Here is a 7,388-nt window from a genome sequence, read left to right as displayed (position 1 = left end):
TTATTGTATGTTATCTGAGTTAAACTTGGTCTCATGGGGCCATATTACAATTTCCATTAGTTGGCCATCATGACATCTGACATCTGACTGGTTAAATAAAGGTTAAATAAATGTTTTAAATGATCTGGAAGCTCTACTCCTAAGTACATAAAACATTGGACGTACTGGTTAGGGGTTTTAAGGCAGGGCTTCTCCATGTTACAGATGGCTGTTTAAACTGTCAACGGCAGATCCTGCTACACTGAATGAGTTGTCAGAGAAGAACACCAGACGTCGTAGTCTCTCAAGGGATTACATGGATCGTTCATTTCATTTTCAAAGGATTTTTCCCAGTGTTGTTGATGGGGATAGACCGAAATGAGCTGGGAGATGGAGGGAACATAGTGTGATGACTGGTGAGGCCGGGGATCGCATATGTGCTGAGGGTGACGGCCTTAACCGCTCGACCAACCTCGGGCGTTACATAGGTTTTTCTAACAAATGACTCTAGCAAATTGGGGCGGCAGGTAGCCTAGTGGTTAGAGCGTTGGACTAGTAACCGAAAAGTTGCAAGATTGAATCCCTGAGCTGACAAGGTAAAAATCTGTCGTTCTGCTCCTGAACAAGGCAGTTAACCCACTGTTCCTAGGCCGTCATTGAAAATAAGAATTTGTTCTTAACTGACTTGCCTAGTTAAATAAAAAACTGTAATTTCTGTGGCTCACTGTGTGTGGCTACAGTGAGGCAAGTGACCAAGAAGAGGTCAAGTCACTGGAGACAATCTGTCCCTTTTCACTCTGAGCAGCTGACCAAAGACTGTGTCAATGTGAGTGCTCTTTGCCCCATTCAACTACTTTGTTGACACATGCTGATTTGTAAGCATTAATGCTAATGTTTGCTATAGTTGGAGTGGGATATCTTTAGACAATAAGTAGACTCAGACTCCATGTCTGCTGTTTTAGATGAAACAATGAGAGCCTCACGTTAACCCAATGTGAATGATAACCCAGTGTGAATGTCTGCACCGTTTATGCCCACCCAGGGACGTGTTCCCCTGCCTCGCTCCACCTCCTCCCCCTGTCACTCCACTGTCCCTGTGTCTGCCCCTACCACCATTATGATGTCAGAGAGCATTGAGTCCAGCTGTCTGGATGTCCCTTCTCCGGAGAGGGCAGTGGGCAGGTCCTCCCCTCAGAGAGGAAGAGGAAGATGGATTGGGGGCTGAGGCCCAGGGTGTAAAGGAGGGTGAGCTGTGTTAGCTTTTCTGTATCGACACCCAACATCATCCTCTTGACTATACTGGATTGGCACACAAGATGACGTAGCAGCCTAGTTAACACCCACACATCTACACTGAGTGTTCTTATGAAATCATAATAAGAGTTGATCAACTTGTTTTGAATGATAACATATGTGAATGATCGCATATTTCAGTGCCAAATCTTGATTTATTATACTTCTTATGATTTTTAGAGGGCGCATCTGATGAGACGGAGGCACTGTACATCAATCTAAAGCAGGACAGAGTATCGCCAACGGGAGAACTGACGAGGGACTTCAGAGGGTCATTCATTCGATGCTGCAAAAATGACAAAGTCAATGAGAGGCTGCATCTGGTCAGGACCCTCAACAGCTCTTTATCGGTGAGTCCACCCTTTGATGATGTCACCTTTCTGGTCACTACAGTATATAACAGGGTCATGTTCTCTAGGGCGAACCATAGAAAAACATTTTGCAACTGGAAACGTAAATAACCATTTCTCATTGGACAAGTTCAGGTAGAAGCTCCCTGTTTCACTCATTTTCAGTGTGTTTTCTCCCTGCTGGACACAACCCTGATCAGTTGCATAGCTTGTCAATCACAAACTAAATGGGAGTATATACCAAACTATGAATATAGAAAGTTGAGTCTGCTTATGTTATTAATTTTAATTCCTGGGCTACAGTATCATGCCATAATTTTTCAACTCAGTGGGTGTCACCTGTGGTATCTGTTTCACAGGCAAAATAAGCCGACCTGTTGGCTATAGAACACGTGCTGGCCATGGTCACTGCACGGAGGGATTGTCAGTGGAGGGTTGGCAACTGTTGCTACTGCAGGAGATCATTCACCACAAGAAAAACCCACCAGGTGGCAGCAGAGAGCTGTCTTTCCCTTTCAGAGCACATTGGAGGGATCAGGGTCCGTATGTATCAACCAAGCACGAGTGCTTTTATGGCCAGGGACCTGATCCTAGATCAGCACCCCTACTCTGAGACGCTTTGTGAACACAGCCCAGATGCTTTTCTTCAGGCAGATGCAAAGATACAGTAGCGTATTTAAAATACAGACATATAGTTGAAGGTGAGAAAAAATTAAGTTGTATTCATCTTATTGAGGATATTCCTGAAAATTTGCTTTGGGTATTCCTAGGCTTTCTTGTAAAAATGGTTATACATGTTTGATTCAATGTTATGATTTTAAGAACGTATTTTGATATGCGGTGCCACGCAGAGATTATGGGAATATGCTAATAATTATTAGCTCCGTGCTAATAATAGGGCATATTTATTCAGTCTGATATTGGACTAACTCACAAATTAGTTTTCTAGATAACAGGGTCCATAAAGTACACCATGAATTGTTATACTATTTTTTCCCACTGTTGTTACACTGAAATAAGGGCTGTTTATTCAAGGTACACCCACACCTATTTAAGTACACACCTAGTTCAATTACTGTCGTATAACATCACTGTGTAGTAAAGGAAGCAGTGGCCTAAGCTAATGTTATCTAGACAATATTTTTATTTAACTAGGCATGTCAGTTAAGAACAAATTCTTATTTACGATGACGGCCAAGGAACAGTGGGTTAACTGCCTTGTTCAGGGGCAGAACGACAGGTTCATACCTTGTCAGCTCGGGGATTCGATCTAGCAACCTTTCGGTTACTGGCCCAATGCTCTAACCACTAGGCTACCTGCCGCCCCATAAAGAAATGACTGAGAATTAGCATTCATATTTAATACTGTATATATTTGATCATTTTAACATTGTAAATGTTTTGTACATTGTGTATGGGTTTTGTGGAAGTAACTTGTACTGTTTACATTTTGTATCAACCTAACAAGAATATGCAGTACAAAACAAAAGTCAGAGCTTTTGAAATGACGTATTGACTTATCTGTAGGCCACATGGCTCCAAATAGGATACTGTTAGCACCCATTAGACCTGCTGGTATTTCCATACAGAAGCATTCACACACTGAAGTTAGTATTAAAGCATGCCATCTGGGGTGACCATAAAATGTTCTATGTACTGTAAAGAAACTGCATAGAAATGCTGAAACCTCAAAGTTCTGTGAATGAAGTTGACAGAAAGTAGCCTCGAAGATGCAGATGATATCTTAGCCATCTGTTGCTGGCCCTTTGTGTCAAAGCACAAAGAAGGAGACTTTGCTGGCTGCCCTCCCTGTCAACCTCACCGCTCAAACACCAACTCATTTGAATGAGAATGAACGGGGGTGTTATTTCGTCTTTCTCCATTAGAGGTGTTATGCCTGATGGAGGGCCTGTCAATCCAAACCAGTCACACCTCGCTGTAGTCCTCGGGGTAGGTAGAGGGAACTCACCTTGCAACTTTAATAAGGTGAACAGACTTTAAATGTGTTTACCAGGATGTTATCCTATCTAACTCCCCCTCAGGGCGAACACACTAGATATGTAACTGGGGTCAGACGGAAGGCCAGGCAACAGAGAGGGAAGCCTGCTGCAGTAGACGTTTTTGGCTGGCTACCTGATATAACACCGCCGTGTGCTTATTATGTTTGATGACGAGGCTCTTTTCAAACTGACTACTGTAAATTGGAGTGGTTGTGTGGGTCTTGGGTACTGTACGTTTGTATGAGCTTGAGCTGTGAAATCAATCGGGACATTCTGAAGACGTGACATCTAAATGGACAACAGAGAATGAGACTTAATAAACATCAAGAGACAAAATGGCAAACCATTTCAGAGTGCAAGTTTTCAACAAACATGTTAGAGAAACAAACCACGTCTCCGTCCACAGTTTTTACTCGTAGAATCATACCGTCTAAAAAGAAAATCACGACAGCTGTGAGGGGAACGAAAAGTTTCTGAACAATTGTATAAACGCCAACAGATAATTTGTTTGTTTTTGTGTCGGTAAAATTAATTATGCAAGAAAGGGTGGTGGAAACTCCTTTATGCGCAAATATTCATATAATAACCATGTTATCGAAATAAACTTGGATTCACACGATGATATGGTGTGTGGTCCTCCCACTATGACTCGGGAAACCACAGAGTTTATTAGGCTACGGTGAAATGATGATGAACTTCACAGGGTGGCGAAAGTGCACGGTGAATCCTTTCCAATAAATATCCAGGGTCTTATTCTGGTGACATGATGATTGATGCTTGACTGCCATTTGACAAATAAACATATTCTCGCTATTATCAATAATATTCTCATGTAGACTAGCCTACCAGCACAGCCTACTGCACCGGAGTCCTATCTGTGAGCTGTTGGCTAGCGCACGTGTGCCAATACCAGTGCAAGCACATTTGCTATTGTTGGGGCCAGAGGAGTTAACACAGCCTATTCACATCCAACTATGGCACAGTTGCTTACAACTGTAAAATGCAGTGGAGGCTGGTGGGAGGAGCTATAGGAGGACGGGCTCATTGTAATGGCTGGAATGGAATAAATGGAATGGTATCAAACATATGGAAATGGTCTCAAAATGAATTAATCATGAGAGGATTTGGGTGCATGCCTGCCTGTTTCCAAAGCATTTGTCTGCATTAATAGATTTAGAAATGTCCTGTGAATCCCTGGGCTGTATACATATCTAGCAGACTCAGACCTTCTCCACTCAAGTGTACAGAGAGCAATGTCAACAGCAACTTTAATGTTGTTCCATTCATTAATCCGTACCTGAGGTGCTCAGTCACGCACGCACGCACGCACACACACACACACACACACACACACACACACACACACACACACACACACACACACACACACACACACACACACACACACACACACACACACACACACACACACACACACACACACACACACACACACACACACACACACACACACATTATGGTTATGGGGCACATTAGATTAAGTTGAATTAACGACACACGGTTTCACCATCCAAGCAGACATTATTCTATATCATGGTTGACAATCACAGCCGGATAAAATGTCCTTTCGCATCGAGTTCTCGCATTGTGTCAATATTACTGGGCTCTTTGGAATGAGTAAACAGCCTTGAACAATAAATGTCATGAAAATGAAATTATACACTGGGTGAGAGAGATGTGGGCCCAAGTAATCTACATAGCCATGATAATGTGAGAAAAACATCAGCTATTTGTATTGGCAGATGTGTCCATCCCAAAGAATGTCCTGTGTCAACATGAGGTTGGTACAAGAAGGGCTATTTCTCTGTAGGTTATGTTCATGTATGTATTTTAGAAACAGATTCATCTCTTGACCTCTTATGTCCATAGTACCATCACTGTGTGAATTAAACTCATAATAAAGACTATTCTCTAAATGACCTAATATTAGACTATCAGCGCCCTATTCACAAAGAGTCTCAGAAGTGTGGATCTAGGAACAGATTATAAGGATGGGGGGGACCTGATCCTAGATCACCACTCCTACTCTGAGATGCTTTGTGAATATGGGCTCAGTTAGTCTTCTCTGAGTTGATTGAGAATCAGACCTGGTTGTCGCTCAGATGACAATACCACACATTGTCTGTGGATGTCTGGATGTAGGATGTCTGTGGTGTAGTCTTGTGCTCTGTGTAGGGTCAGACCAGCTGTTTTGCTCTCTCCCTGCAATCCGCAGTGAAGGAGCAACAAAAGGATGCTTAATTCTTATGCCCTAGATGCATTGTTTACCACTTTGAACAACCTCAAAACAACGACAACAACATTCCAGACATCATTTTCTCACGGGAAATGGGATTTTCCTGGAAGACAATCTTGGAAGATGATTTGTCAGGCTGTGTTATGAGTTTCGACTTGCCACACAGATACCCTTGCCACACAGATGCCACACAGTATGTTCATCACATGATCGAGTCAACAATCTAGACGTGCTCATCCCAAAGTCCACAGCCTCACCCTTGCCTCGAGCTCAACCAACCAGTCTTGAATGCAAATGCAGATAATCACATGCAAATGTATGACAAACATCCACGAGGAAAAGCACTTCCTGTATCTCCCTAGCCTCCTGGGCCAAAATACAGTTAGTTCCCCCCAGAGGGACCTCCTCAATCTGTCCTCATCCCCTCAGTCAATATCAGCAGTGATGATGTTTCTGCCTAACTGGACACACATGGTGCGTCCAAATAGCACCCTATTCCCTATATGGTGCACTACATTTGACCAAAGCCCTATGGGTGCACTATATAGTGAAAAGGGTGCAATTTGGTACGCACCCACAGGAATATTAATGTTGATTGTTCCTAAATGCTGACAGTGCTGCCGCCGGGCAGTCCAGATCCCCTGTGAGTCAAACAGGCTCCTCTCTCACCGGTTTTATATCTTCACATCATTACATTTTCTCCTCCTTTTTGGGGCCTTCTGTCTAAATGCCCTGTGGCAATGATTCCATCGCTTGAGTGTTTGTCATGCCATTAGAACAAGGTTATGGTGTTAGACAGTTAGAAGCTGTACTCGGGTCTCTGTGGGGGTGCAGACAATAAAAGCAAAGCCAGCTCCAATGATAGCTAGACTGTAACAGGCCCTGTGGCTGACTTGGAAGCTATGTCCTGAAATAATACATGTGGCTGTGTGTGTGGATTTGACAGCCTGAACGGGGATGAGGGGACCTTCCCTTAGGCTGGAAATGATTACATCCTTGACAATGACAACCGTGTTGAAGGTAGAGAGACCAAAGTGGCGAACTGGATCCAGCAAACACTAGATATAAGATGTCTCTTGATGTTTTAACTCGGGTGGTTTATTTAAAACAGGGACTACAGGGGCTGATGAACCAAGTCACAGTAGACAGTAAATGCAAATGCTCTTATCCTTAGGGATTTTATATATCTTGTGGTGGGATTGGATGTCTAGTGCTGAGATAGGATAGATGGGATCAGTGAGGATAAATAGCCCAATCACGAGTGACCCAATCCCACTCTGGCTCTGTCCCAATTGGCACCCTAGTCCCTATGGGCCCTGGTCAAAAAGTAGGGCACTATATAGGGTGCCATTTGGAACACATCCTCTGTCTGGTTCCATGCCCGGCCCGTCACCTCTCACCACCACTTACCTTTCCCCGGGGAACTCCACTGTAAATGGGAAACGTGAGCCCAGGTGGACACCCACCCACAAGGTTTCATTTCACAGCCTTGTGAACAGAGCGGTTTGT

The sequence above is a fragment of the Salvelinus namaycush genome, chromosome 24 (genome assembly GCF_016432855.1).
Source record: "Salvelinus namaycush isolate Seneca chromosome 24, SaNama_1.0, whole genome shotgun sequence".
NCBI classification, from domain to species: domain Eukaryota; kingdom Metazoa; phylum Chordata; class Actinopteri; order Salmoniformes; family Salmonidae; genus Salvelinus; species Salvelinus namaycush.
Note: the sequence above shows the minus strand (reverse complement) of the source record.